We start from the raw sequence: 15796 nt of genomic DNA on the forward strand, positions 1-15796 counted from the left end.
AAACGAGTTAAAACATTTAAAATATAATATAATACGTAGATAAAATGTGCGGAAAATACGTGTGTTTTACAACACATCAAATATCCCCACACTTAAGACTTTTTCGTCCCTGAAAAAGAATACTACACGACATCATACTCGAGTTCAACCGACAACTCTTGGTTTTATTTATTTATAAATATTATTATTATTATTTTCTTTTTAAAGTATTAGAACAAGTGACCCGTTACCCCATTATTTCTTCCAACTTTCACCTAATGAGCTAGATCAGGTCGATTGTCGGTATTGCTGTTCACTTTAAACCCATGCCCCTAATACTTACCGAGGCAAATAAGGCGTCACAATTCTATTAATTTGTATGACTAAGTAGAACCCACACCTAAAAGCCCTGCTGCCACTTCACCAATTCCATTATGGGTTTACCGGGCCGAGCCACCCCAACTTGAATTAAACCTTTTGCCACATGATTAAACATTTCGACTCATATACAAACTATAAACTCTAGCTCTCTTTCAATTGCACGCAATTACAAATGCATTCTTTCTTTTATTTATTTTTCTTTTTCTGCCTTTTGGCTTTTTGCAATTTTTTTTTTGAAATCTCAAAGTACATGGCTTTGCCTGAATAGAAACAAATACAAAAGATAAAACAGCTAATATAAACAGACGATCATGTGACTCGAGGCTTAAGTATGACCCGACTTTTCATTCTAGTTCTATCACGAGCTTAGTTAAACAAAAAAACCCCTAAGATGTTTCCCACTATAGTCAGGCCATTTAAGAGGTTCAATTAGGTCAACAACCAAACCGCCCTTTCATTCTCAAAGGCTGAGCCTACCGACACACGATTACTGAGTCTAAACCGTTCGGTTACCATACATTACGTGCGGGTCTAATGGGCACTGTTCTTATTTATTATATATATATATATATTTTGAAAACACCAAGAAGTTATAAAATAACCACTACTCGGTAATAATATCATCTCCTGTTTAACGTAGAGAAAGCAAATTTCAAGTGACTATTTTTTTCAAAATTTTTCAAATTTTTAATTTTTTTTTATTATTTTTTATATATATATTTTTTTCAATAAAATTTCCTACAACTGAGTAAAATAAACTCCATCCCCACACTTAGAACGAAATCGTCCTCAATGAGTATAAGGAAAAGAAATAAAATAAAATAAAAATAAAACAGTAAATAAAAATAAAGTATACAAGACTAAAACAAAGAACGGGTTACTCTCCTGGTTTGTGTGTAGAATCTTCAACAGTTGAGTAGTATCTAAACGACCGTATAGTATTTCATTCGTGGCCGCAACCTCGGGAGAACCTATTCCACAATGCCATCGTAGTTACCATGCGCATAATATAACCTGCAGAACTCAAACTCGCTCACATGTAGCGGCGTAAAACACGGAAAACAAAAACATAAACAAATAAACATAATTTTGTGTTTTTGGTTTTTATACTTTTTTTTCACTTTCTAAATAGACAAAACAAATAAAACAGATAGCACACACAAATACAGAAATACAAACTTTACAACTCGGGCAGTCTCCCGAGTGATGCGTCCACACGTCTACATCTCGGAGAGTGGGTCAAGGTAGAATACCTCGACCGTCTGATCAGTCATCGGCTCGCTAATGTAGTGCATCAGTCCATCACCGTTCACCATAAATGTCCAGCCTTTATCCTTTATCTGAACAATGCCATACGGGAAAACCTCAGTAATCATAAACGGACCTGACCAACGGGATCTCAACTTTCCCAGGAATAGCCTCAACCGGGAATTATACCATAAGACCATATCCCCACACTTAAATTGCTCAATACCCTCTAACTTACGATCCTGCAGTTCCTTCACCTGCTGCTTATAACAATCTAAATGCGCGTAAGTATGGTCCCGTAACTCCTCCAACTCAAGCAACTGATGAACACGATGATCTCCGGTAGATAACTCAGAATCAAAGGAAGATGACTCAATGTCAGCATTAGGGGGGTGTTCAGTCAAGGCGACCATCTCAACCTCCGGGGTTTCCCTATCTAGGAAATGTGTGTCTGAGGCGGGGCCTCCACCGAGGTCACTGGAAAACTTTCCCACATGAGTCATGATCGTATCAATGAAGCATAGGGAGTCATCAGTCGATTTGGGATGCTTAGATGACTGTCGAACGTCAAACGTGACGTTCTCATCCCCGACTCGAAGGATCAGTTTGCCATCGCGAACATTGATCAACGCATGTGCGGTGGCCAAAAAGGTCTGCCTAAAATGAGTAGAACATTATCATCCTCATTCATGTCAAGAATAACGAAGTCCACCGGGAAAATGAACTTACCAATGCGAATGAGCATGTTCTCAACAATCCCACGCGGATACTTCACGGAACGATCAGCAAGCTGGATACTCATCCTGGTAGGCCTCGGTTCGCCTAAACCCAGCTTGCGATACATAGAATACGGCATGAGATTGATACTGGCACCAAGATCAGCCAGCGCATGAACCACTGTATCATCACTCAAGGTGCAGGGAATTGTGAAACTCCCTGGATCGGCTCTCTTCTCTGGTAACTTCCTCTGTAAGATAGCAGAACAATTAGCACTCAAAGGGGTGGAAGCGGCCTCAGCTAACTTCTCCTTGTTTGAGAGAATATCCTTAAGGAACTTCGCGTTTTTAGGCATCTGAGTGAGTGCCTCAAGGAATGGGATATTGAGGTAAAGCTGCTTCAAAAGATCAAGGAATTTGGAGTTCTGCTCCTCATCTCTATCTCTACGGACTCTCCCGGGGTATGGCAATCGGGGTTTGTAAACTCTCGGTGACTGCTGTTTCTCGGCCTGTGCTGAACTCCCTGGGCTGCTCCTCTGATGCACCTGGGCCCGCGGAGACTCCATCTGAATCTCCTCATCCACCTGCTCCTCTCCATCGACTGCAGGCTCCTTGACAACTCCTCTTCTAGATCTCTGCTGGATCACGGGCTCATCTCGTGCCCCTGCACCGCTCCTAGTCATCACAACCTTCACGAATCCTCTCGGGTTCTGCTCAGTATTACTCCGCAGCGTACCCTGCGGCCTCTCATTTAATCGACTGGCTATCTCCCCCATCTGCCGCTCGAGATTCTGAATTGACGCTGCCTGATTCCTCATGAACTGCTCGTGCTCTCGAAGCTTCTCATGCGTCTCCTTGTGTCGGGAATCCTCACGCGTCATAAGCTGTGACAACATCTGTGTTTGCTGCGCCATCATCTCCTCCAAAGTGGGCTTCTTCTCCCCACTGCTTGCTCCCTCACCGGCATCTTGAAATAAACTCTAGCGTTGCTTAAACCCGGGCTGGTTGCCGCTCCTCCAGTTAGAGTTCTGATTGCCTCTCCATCCCGAATTATAAGAATTGGAAGAATTTGGATTTCGGTTTGGATTTCCTATGAAGTCTACGGCCTCCTCCGGTGAACTGACTGGGCACTGAACGGTATCATGCCCCCCTCTGCAGATCTCACACAACTTGCTCTTCGTCTGCATATCCTTCACCATCTTTGCCAACGCCTTGACCTGTGCCGTCAGTGCGGTGGTCATATCCACCGAATGCATGCCTCGTGGGTTGGAATGGACGATCTTACCTCCTCTAGCGGGTGGTCTCTGGTATCCACTCATAGCTAGTCCATGGAATAAAGCGATACATTCATCAGGGTCCTTAGTCGTCAACAGATTTCCTCCCGCCGCCGTGTCGAGCATACTCTGCGTCGCGTACGTCACTCCATTATAAAATTTCTCGACGACCGCCCAATCTTGCAAGCCGTGGTTCGGGCACAATGCTAATAGATTCTTGAATCGCTCCCAGGTCTCGTAAAAACTCTCGGTGTCCTCCATCTGAAAAGAATGTATCTGGTTACTCAAACGAGCGGCCTTAGCCGGAGGATCGTATTTTTCAAGAAATTGGGTCTGCATGGCAGCCCAAGTAGCTATAGAGCCCTGTGGGAGGGACTCGAGCCACATACTCGCTTGATCAGCGAGTGAAAACGGAAAGACGCGGAGCTTAACGGCGTCTTCGGAAACGCCCGCAAGATGGAAAGTGTCGCAGATACGCACGATGCGGGTGAGATGAGAGTGCGGGTTCTCATGAAGCAACCCGTGAAACTGAGCAGAATGAGCAATGGTATTTTGAATGTTCGACGGGATCTGCCAGTTCGTAGCAACTCCAATGGCGGGTGGTGCGATGCTGGATCTCGTGCCAGCATTGGCCGGTAGGGCCCGCTCCGCAACTGTCCTCTTCGGTGGAATGTCGCACATGATCCTATCCCTGTAGTCGGGGTCAACGGATGAAGAAGTGGACGAGGGTGAAACGGGACGATGTCTATCACGAAACTCTCTCTCTGGTTAGGGAAATGCTTTAGTGTCGGGTGGTCAATGAGATCGAGTCTGTCGCATAAAAACTGTAATTAGAAATAGGATCATCTAAACTATTCTAACAAATAAGTAAAATAAAACAAAAATAATTACAAGTAGCACAAAAGGTAAGTCCTAACTCGGATTGCTCTCAAAACGCCTAAAACCGTGTCCCCGGCAACGGCGCCAAAAACTTGATGTGTGTCTAATAACCCTATAATAATGACCCTCACAACTAAGCTTTAATATTAAAACGAAAATCCTAAAACCACACACAACCGGCAAGTGTACCGATTGCAAGTATTATAGACCTAGGAAGTCCGAGTATCGAACACGTGGACACGTAAGACGCTAACGATTACTAACCCTAGACGAGACCTACCTTAGAATAATAATATATTGATTTTTGATTTTTCACTTACTTAACTGAACTAACTAGAATGACTGACAAAACTTAACAAAAATAGAAAATTTAACGACAAACTAACTGTGTTAACTTAGGATGGAGAAAAACGTCTACCTTGGTCTGAATCAAATTGTAGGCCTAACAAGCTAATGGATTGAATGACTTCAAGACACCGGTCCCCAAAGATGACACGACTAAGGATTGCTTGGGCTCACTGGATTACCTCTCGGTCTCACTCAACAAGCCTAAACTACTCAAAATCGCCTAAAACGACCAAACCGGGAAACAATTTCTAACGTGTTCTAATGAAGGATCACCTCTCGGTCTCACCAACACTCGACCCTAATGGCTATGAATACTACACAACCAAGGATAGAGGAACAATTCAACTTAAACTAAAATAGATCAACTAATCGCTCAAAACACCTAGACCTGACAAGAAATGAACTCGCTCTCGCGCAATCCTTATTCTAGCATATAAAGGCAATGAGATGACCCTAACTTCCTATCACCTCTCGGTCTCAAAGAAGGTGTCTAACCGCTGTACTTTAATCAATTAATCATGCAACAAAATCCTACGGTTGTTCCTACCGCAAACAAACCCTAAACACCAAGTCTAGAATCAAACAATGCACCGATCAATCAATACAAAACTAATCAACCGACACACGGGGTTTATGCAATGAATCACCAAAATTTCCAACCCTTAAACACAACCTATTTCATGTCTAAATCAAACTTTACAAAAGCAATTCAAGTCTATTAATCAAACAATCCATAAAACCTATCAAACACTAACAATAATCATCATTCCTAGGTAGAACTAACAAGATTAGCCGATCATATTATTTGGACAGCAGCATATACTCAATAAAAACTCCATAAAACTCATACTAATTATCTTAACAATCGTCCAACAATCAATTCTAATCATAAACAATTCAATCTCTCAAGTAATTGCAAAACAATTCAACAATTAAGCAAGAAACTAAAAGTGTATGAACAATAGAAAAAATGTAAGGATATGAGATGTTCCGGGGCTGCTCTCCGCTGTAAAAAACAGTGGTGAATGATCCCGAGGCTTGGTTGTTGCTTCTTCTTCCTTCCTTAGCCACCACAAGTCCCAACTCCAAGTCGAAAAAAGATTTTTGCTCTTGGTCCTCTCCTGCTCTGCTACGATCGCCGCTACTTCTGTCTTTCTAGGGTTTTTTTTTATATATTTTATATTATAATGTAGATTTGGGCCGCTATGATGCATACGGCCCGGGCCTTAAGCTTTGTCTTGAACATGTATGCGTAAAAGGCTCGTAAAATGCTTGAAAAGTCCCGGTTTCTTCCTTTCTTTTACCCAAAACCAATAGAATTAATAAATGTATGTAAAACCTATCTAAAACGAGTTAAAACATTTAAAATATAATATAATACGTAGATAAAACGTGCGGAAAATACGTGTGTTTTACAACACATCATCTAGGTATCCTGCTAAAATCGCCACAGGGGGACATTATACCTCTATCTATATCTTGTGAATTTCAGGCTACTAATAATGAGGCTGAATATGAGGCCTTAATAGCTGGTTTACAATTTGCTAAGGATATGAAGGTCAGGTACCTTCAAGTCTATGTTGATTCATTATTATTAGCTAACCATTTTAATGGCTCTTATGCTGTAAATGCAGAAAACTTAGCAAAATATTTAGAAATAGTTAAGCAATTAGCTATGTGTTTCGAAACATTTGATATAGTACAAGTACCAAGAGAAGAGAACGCTGAAGCAGATGCCTTAGCAGGTCTAGCATCAGCTCTCAAGATACCAGATGATATCAAGATACCCGTCGTTCATATTTTGACTCCAGCAACAAAGGAGAACCACGAAGTGATGGAGACTTCAAAACATGAAGATGATCAAATATTCTGGACCGGTACCATAATACGGTATCTTCAGGATAACGAGATCCTGGAAGGAGAAAATCCTAGAGCTTTCCGAATGAAGGTAACCGAATATATTATCCTAAATGATATTTTGTACAGAAAATCATTTGCAGGTCCATACTTGAGGTGCTTGGAACACCATGAAGCAAATGAAGTCCTCAAGGATATACATGGGGGTGATTGTGAAAACCACACTAGGGGCAGAATCTTAGTATCCAAGATACTGAGGACATGTTACTTCTGGCCGACAATGAGGAAGGATGCAATGAACTTCACCTGGACATGTGATGCTTGTCAAAGACACAGCAACATATGGCATCAACCAGCTGAACCACTACATCCTATCATATCTCCGTGGCCATTTATGAAATGGGGAATGGATATTGTGGGAAAGCTGCCCAAGGCTCCTGGTGGAAAAGTCTTTATGCTAGCCATGACAGATTACTTCTCCAAGTGGATCGAAGCTAAGGCGTTTGTCCAAGTTAAAGAAAAGGATGTGATCTCATTTATCAAGTGCAATATCCTGATAAGATTCGGTATCCCAGCGGAGATCGTTTGTGATAACGGTTCATAGTTCATTGGTAGTAGAACAATCAACTTCTGTGAAAGTTGGGGAATCAAGATGGCAACTTCAACACCAGTACATCCTCAAGCCAACGGTCAAGAAAGAAAAATGGGCTGAAGAGTTACCATTTGTTCTTTGGGCTGATAGAACCACTTCAAAAAATGCAACGGGTCAAACACCTTTCTCTTTGGTGTTTGGGGCTGAAGCTGTTATCCCTACAGAGATGGTGATCCCCATAGCAAGAATCAGCATCCAAGATACAGAGTCCAACAACCAAAGCCTTACTGAAGACCTTGACACTATTGATGAACTCAGAGATCTTGCTAAAATTAGAATGGCAGCATATCAACAAAGAATAGCCAAGTCCTACAACAAAAACATCCGAATTCGAAGATTCCAAGTAGGAGTATGGTACTAAGAAAGGCGTTCCAGAATACCACTAACCCAGCAGATGGAAAGCTAGCTCAAAAGTGGGAAGGTCCTTACTTGATCGATTCAGAAGCAGACAAAGGAGCCTATAGGCTAATCACTATGGAAGGTGTTCCTATACCAAGAGCTTGGAATGCTATCCATCTAAAGGCATATTTTTGTTAGTATCCTCAACTGGTATGTTCATGTCCTCAACATCTAAAGATAAAGGTATGTTTCTTAATCTATTTTTTACATTATTACATATTTAAACTTTATTATCTCTTTATCAAATTTACTGACTTAAGCATCGGAGGGGTGTTAGCCCACCCCTCATCAAGAGTTTGGTGTTTTGTAGGTATCCTAAGGATACGTTATCTTGACAACAGTTAGATGCTTATCATCTCCCACATGAACATGATATCCCTGAGATCTCCTAAGATTTAAAGGTCTTCACCTTTCTAACGAATTGGGTAACACCCCGCCTGGAGTGCACGATGTTCGAATATAGTTCGAGGAAGGTGGACCAGACCAGCTGATAATCCGTTTGTTGTTGGCTATATATCGGATCCTCAAGATAAGTGGCAGACGTGTCACACATACGCATTAAGGTTTATAACATTTTCATGTTATCTAAGTTTTCAGCATTTTCATGTCGCTCACGTTTGGGAAGTTTTCCTAGTTTTATCTTAGGTTTGGACATTTTAATGTCTCTAAAGTAGGTCTTGTCGCCAGAAAATAGGCATTATCGCCAGTGAACGGGCTCTATCGCCAGTAAATGGGCTTTATCGCCAGAATTGTTTAACTTTATTTTGGCAGGTCGGAGATTGGCCAAGTGCTGAGATGTTACTAAAGTTGTTCCTAGCTTAGAAAATTCCAAAAGCAAGATACATAAAAAGGCCAACAGTCGGGGACATCATACGTAAGCTTAATTTTGTTGAAGAACCGGTGGAAATATTAGAGGGAAAAATAAAAAAATTAAGACACAACAAAATATCTCTAGTAAAAGTTCGGTGGAATTCACAAAGTGGACCCGAATTCACGTGGGAGAGGAAATCTGAATTCAAAAAGAAATACCCGCACCTATTTCCAAACAAAGACAAAGTTGAATAATCGAATTTCAGGGACGAAATTTTCTAACGGGGGGAGAATGTGACATTTGAGCCAGCCAAAACAAGGTACACCTCAGTACGTATTTACCGATTAAGCAAATAAACGCCTTTTGCGTAACAAACGAACCATTAACCGAACGGGTCGGGTTATGACCCAGATATCTCGGGGGGGGGGGGGGCATCTATAAGTGATAAACGATCTATACAAGCTAAAATATTAGAAATATGGGCTTAGTTTGATAGCAAACAAGTTAAACGAAAACATGCTCGTTTAACCACCCGCTATAGATTTAAACGCGAAAGATAGTTACAAACCAAGCATTGTATCATCCGTTAAGCCGAAAAAGACTTACCAAACACTTATTTGAAATGTTTTAAGTGATCTGTGAAAATATTTTTGATTTTTACAAACATAATATGTTTTTATAATCTTACACAAAACTAGCCGAAAAACACTTGTTTTCGCGTTGTTTAACGCACCCGATAAGTTTTTCGCGCAAAAAACCGAACCCGAACTAAATTTGGACCGGAATTTTCGTATTTGGGCTTGAGAAATCAGAAACTTGGGCTAAAATGGGCCCATGGACCTCCGATCGCAACAGCAGCCCCCCCTTTTTTATTCTTTCACATATAAACTAGATCCAAAATATTTTCAGCCTCATTTTCTTGAAAACTATGGACATAATTTCTGCTCCAGCCAAAAACCTTCAAACCCTAAGGTAAGGGGCTTAAATAAGTAGCTTTTTTACTTGTTTAATACCATAAAAACATGTCTTGGTTACTAAAAATCATTCCTAACCGTGTAAAAATCCAAAAAATGATCCATAAACATGTTTTGATCATACACATGGTAAGGAACCTGTTTTGATAGTTTTTTTGGCCATAAACACGGATTAAAGGGTTGAAACGGCGTTTTTACGGTTCAAAAGTTCGTTTTTGTGCACTAGCCGAAACCCTAAGTTAAGGGCTGTTATGTTGATGAAAAATTGCTTGGTTTGTGATATAGGACTTGTACCTAGCTTGCTTAGAAGCACAAGAACCTGAAAACTTGATTAAAAAGTCAGAAACGAACCAAACCCGCTAAGGTAATGCCGAAACACTCGCTTACGAGTTATTTAGGTTAAGGTTGTGATGTGAATATTGTTTGGCCTTGAAATTTTTCAGGGACATAAGGGACCATGTCAATGAGTCCCTGTTTAAATTTGGTAATTTTTCGACCATCCGAGAATATTTGGCGAATTTATTACAGAATTGGGACGTTTAAATTTGGAAAAATTTTATGGGAACTCAGATTTGATGTATTTTGATCACATATGAATTTTGGGTTCATTTGGAGAAGTTTAAAGGTGTTTTGTTTATATGCGTTCGTGTGAATTTTTATAGCCGAATTTGGGCCGAAAAGAATATTGCACGAACTTTTTACATTCTAGAAGTGATACAGGTTGATTTGGGACATGATTTGAGCATTCAGGAATTTTTTTGGAATTTTTGGAAATTGTTTGGGGTAAACGGACGATTTTCAGGCGAAATATAGCTGATAAAATGAATTTTTATAAATTAATAAATCAGTAAATAAAGTCCAGAAATATTTTTAAAAAATCTACATATTTTAATTGATAAATGGTTAAATTTTCATAATTTAATAATTAACGGTTAATTAATTACGCTATTTTGAATATTAAACGAATTCATTTTTTATAAAAACCGGCAAGTTTGCGACTAACAACCTGCGGGAATATCAAAACACCAAGAGTGATCAAAAATCATATTTTTGGACTAATTAAGTAAAAATGAACTTTTCTATGAGAAACCTGGACAATCCGGGTGGATTGTGCGCGTTTCTTCTCAAATCAAACTGAATAAACGGAAACGGGCCCCGTGGCTAATCCGGGACCCTAATCGGTGATCCTTCTTTATAACTTAATCATTTTATTAACCAATACATTTACTCAAGCGTATTTTCCCATAACTATTTTCTGAACGCGTAAACGAGCAACTTGGCCCAGCTGGGAAAACGGGAATCTGAGCTAAGTTCGGTTTTGAGTATTAGACATTGAACATCACAACCTAAGCCTATTGCCACTTTCTGGGCGTTCCAGCTACACCCAGATTAGTTATATAGCCCAGTTTAGTATTGAGATTATAATAATATTAAAATATTAATATTATTATAATATTGATTATTGGAACTACTGATAGCGGACCGAACAAACCACGAGCTGATACAAACTGAATATCTACTAAACCGTGAGTTTCATGACCCCACTTTTAAACTGTTTTACAAACTTTTGGGGTGAAAAGCATGTTTGCTTATATCTATATACTTATCTGAAACATGTGATGATGTGAATTATCTAAGTGCTAACACACGAAAGTCCCCACGATCACAGTGATTAACTTCGAGCCGATGGCTTGTGAATAGTACTATTGGTTTGACAAACCCAGGTGGGGCCAGCACGGTTGCTGAGACATTATCCCGTTTGCACATGTCTATATTTTTACGAACCAGCTATGTAGTGTTAGACATAGCTACCGGGGCATGCTGTGGGCGGAAAGGGGCCACAGTGGTTGATTGAGCGTGGGAAATGGAGGCACGCAGCACGAATAGTCCATGCTTCACTGTAGCTTAGCATAATTACATCACATACATCAGTTACATACATACATACATACTTATTTCATTATTACAAGTGTTGACTTGTGAATACTCATTACTGTTTCTTGAAACTCGTGAAACTCACCAACTCTAGTAGTTGACCCGCTTTAAACTGCTTTTCAGGTGTACCTAAATCGGAGTAATTTGGTGATCTGTTACTTGCCTGAAGTGTGTGGTCGATGCTATGTGAATAGAAGCAAGGGTGTTAGTAGTAAGAACGTTTAGTTAACGAATTAGTTTTGTTTGTACCACCTAGACTGTAAAACAATGATAGAACAAAGAAATGTAATATATTGTAAATTAGTTTGTGATGTTTCTTTATAAACAATGTGTTGATACCAGAGGTGTTTGTTACATTCCCGTTTTACGCTTCCGCATTGTGCTAGTCAGGGTGTGACAGTTGACCTTCATACATATCCGTTGACCAAGAGCAGAATTTATACATTGACTTTCTTTGACCAAAATGAAAAACTTTAGTGCGTCTGTGTCACTGCCTTCTGCATTGCTTCAGAACATTAATCTCAAGAACGAAATGGGAACATCAAACAAGCCACCTAAGCTTCTCCGTATGGAAGATTATCCGTCTTGGGCTGACAAGTTTGAAACGTACGTACAAGCTTTGAACTACGAGACGTGGACGACTGTTGAGGAAGAATACATTATTCCGAATAATGAGAATGGGAGCAATTATAGGTTGTCACAAATTGCTGAAGGTGACAGAAATTGGTTCTTAAGAGAAAAGAAGATGTTGAATTTGTTTCAACAAGCCATTAAAGCTGAAAATTTTCAATTACTAATTTGGCAAGCTCTACTAAACAAGGATAGAGGAAACCATGATATGAGGAAAAGCAAGATGGCACTACTTAAGAAAGAGTTTGATATCTTTACTCAAGTTAAGGGGGAAACCTTTGTGTAGTTGGTTGAGAGATATTGCCACTTGGTGAATGAAATGAAAAGATTAGGCATTGACAAGCCTGATTATGTGTACATTGATAAGCTGGCTAACGCATTTCCTGAAGAATGGGGCATTTCATAATGATCCAACAGTCAAATCCTGTTGCATATGCCCGATTAAACCTTGCTAGATTTATTGAAAAGCTTGAGGCACAGAATTAGAGCTTAGAAAAAAAACAAAAGATGAAATCAACAGCAGTTTCACAATATGTTGTGTTGTATTTCAAAGGTTCACAATCAGCTACTTCGTCAAATCCTAAGATTCCCACAGCTTTTTGTGCTAAGCCAACTGGACAAGCTTGTGTTTCCAATGTTACTGCTACTCCATATTATAGTAGTAGTTATTCTAGAACGATTCCAGGAATGATTTCAGTATCTCAATCATCTATCACACAAGATCCTGATATTGTATAGTGCAAAGTTGCTGTAAATTTGATGAATATAGGAAACTTGACCACTGACACTGTAAAGGACATATGGCATTCCTTGGATTAGTTTTAGAATCATACGAGTGTCTGGTTGCAGGTCGTATTGGAAATTATAATATGACAAAAGAAGACTACGACCAGATTGATCCAGAAGAAATGGAAATGATTGATATACGGTGGTGCATGGCAAGTGTGATTAGAAGGGCTCAAAGGTTCAAGGAGATAACCGGAAGAAATGTGCTAGATGGATCGACATCAAAGTTGGGTTTTGATAAATCTAAAGTGAGATGCTTTAGGTGCAAAGAAAAAGACACTTCAAGAGGGAGTGTACAAGCAGAAATGTGGATGATAATACAGCAAATCCCTTTGGTAGGGATTACTACAAACAAGCAATTTATCATCGAACTGAGGCAGAATCATCAAAAGGCAGAAAAACGACAGAAGCATCAACCTCACAACAAAAAGCTACTACAGCTCAGATGGACGAGGGTTTCGATAGGAACTGGGTGTTTCAGGAAAATGTAGCAGAAATGGTGGATGAGAAGGTTATTGATAATGTTAGGACAAAGTGAATGATTGTGTTGAAAAGGAAAAGAGTATGGATAAGAATGAGGAATGTGAAAAGGTTGATCAAGTGGATGACAAACTTCCACGAACATATGATAAAATTCATGAGATTCCTTCTGACTATTTGATTTCATTATTTCCACCTGATATCATAGAAAGTTTTGCAGGTTGGTTTAACGGTGAAGAAGTACCTCATGGAAAGATTGACTTTGAAGATGAAGAAGATGAGGTGATTTCAGAAGTCAAAAGATCAGAAGATAAGGAGGAATCAGTTGAGTTAAAAGAGGAGTTTGTTGAATGTTTGGTTACAGATGAAGATTCTGAAACTTCAAGTGAAGAATGTTCTCCAACAGAACAGGCACTCATGGCACATCAGGTAACTCTAAACTCAAATATATGTGTAAAGTTCGAATTACCATGTAATGAGTGTGACTTCAAAACTCTTGAAATTAAAGAGTTGAAAAAATATTATAATCAAGCTTTGTTAGATGTTAATAGAGTTAATGAGGCTTATACGAAATTACAAAAATGTGAAAAGAATTTGTGGGCATGTATTCAACAAAATCAAAAGACAATTTCAATGTTAAAACATACTGTGGAAGATAAACAAATTGCCATTAACAGACACCTTGATAAGAATGTTGCTCTCAAACTTGAGTTGCAAACACTCAAGATTGAGACAGAAAGAGTAAACTTGAAATTAGTGAGTTATGCTGCTTCATCTTATGTTCTTGATCACATTATGCCTGGAACTAAAATCAAGGATGATGTGAACGAGAACACAACATAATGTGGTGATTATCATGCCGTGCCTCCACCAATGTGGAATGCTTATATTCCAAACAAACCCAAGGGTTTGAAAAAGGCACTGAATGTGGAAATTAAAACTCCATTGCATGATAACAATGTGTCTGATAATGATGAGTTTGTTGAAACTGAAAATATGGATAATCATAGTTCTGATTGTGATATGTCAACCGGAATCAAAGTTGCAGAATCAGTGTTAACTGAAGAAAAAGTTGTTGAAAAGGAAAATCATGTTGATTCGAAGAGATTTGCTAAAACCAGTTTTTATTCAAAGCAATCTCATCGGGTCAAACCAATTAATAAAATTGTGTTTGTGCATGGTAAGACCTCGGAATCTGAAAAAGAAGCAATTTTTAGAAATCAATATAACCGGGAGTTTTATCAACAACAGGAAGAGCGTGAACAATCTGAAATGACATCTCAGGTTAACAAGTTTGTAGACCGGAGACGTTGTTTTTGTTGTAATGAAATTAGGCATGTTTTCTATGCTTGTCCCAATCGATTTAAGAATGATCATGCTCCATCTCAGAAGTCTGTCACCAAGAAACCTGGTCTAGGTTATGTGAGTAAAAAGAAATCGGTGATTGTTCCTGAAAATGTAAAAATCTTGAAACGTGATAAGTTTGTTAAAACTAATGATGAAAAGGGTGTTAAAATTGATGTTTCAAAGTCAAAGGTTTCAAAAATAACTCAAACATCTTTTTACAACAAGAAGCAAGCCAAAGGTCAAAATTGGGTGGCTAAAACTGTTGTTAAACCGCCAGAGGTTGTTGAGAAAGAAAAAATTGAATCTGATTCACAAGTAACTAGTGAGGATTTGTTGTCTTGTGATTCAGATATTGATGATATTAGGTTGTTGTACAAAAACTTCAAACAACCCAAGACCAAGAAGGCTTGGTTTCCTTGTTTCACTAAAACTGTTTACTATATGTGCAGGGGCTTCCAAGATCTCACGATTCTCGTTGGATAATGGATAGTGGAGCCTCTAGGCAAATGACGGGTACTCTTCATCTTCTCAAAGATGTCAAATCTATTCATGGAGGGCATGTCGGTTTTGCATGAAACCAAGGAGGTCAAATTGTTGGGGAAGGTACATTGACGAATGGAAAAGTTATTTTTGAGAATGTCAACTACATTTCAGAGCTGGAGAATAATTTGCTGTGTATATCACAAATTTATGATAAAAATTTCTCTACACATTTCAATGATCAAGAATGTTTAATTTTGAAACCGGGTTTCAAAATACCTTAAGTATGGATTCTTATGCGTGCTCCTCGTGTGAATGATCTTTATGTCATGAATATGAGTACCGCATCAACATCTTCGGGATCTGCTCAATGTTTTATTTCTAGAGCATCAGAACAAGAGTCAATTTTATGGCATCGAAGAATGGGACATATCAGTGTGAGGAAGATGAATCATCTAATTCTTAAAAACTTGGTTGAAGGAGTGAATGTGAGAAATTTTCAGTAGAATGAAGAGTGTTTGGACTGTAAGAAGGGATAACAGACCAAGAAATCACATCTGAAGAAACTCATTAACTCCATCAACTTACCTTTCGAACGTCTACATATGGATCCCTTTGGT

The sequence above is a fragment of the Bidens hawaiensis genome, unplaced genomic scaffold (assembly GCF_021521415.1).
Source record: "Bidens hawaiensis isolate Kalapana, Puna unplaced genomic scaffold, B.hawaiensis_p1.1 tig00031826_1, whole genome shotgun sequence".
NCBI classification, from domain to species: domain Eukaryota; kingdom Viridiplantae; phylum Streptophyta; class Magnoliopsida; order Asterales; family Asteraceae; genus Bidens; species Bidens hawaiensis.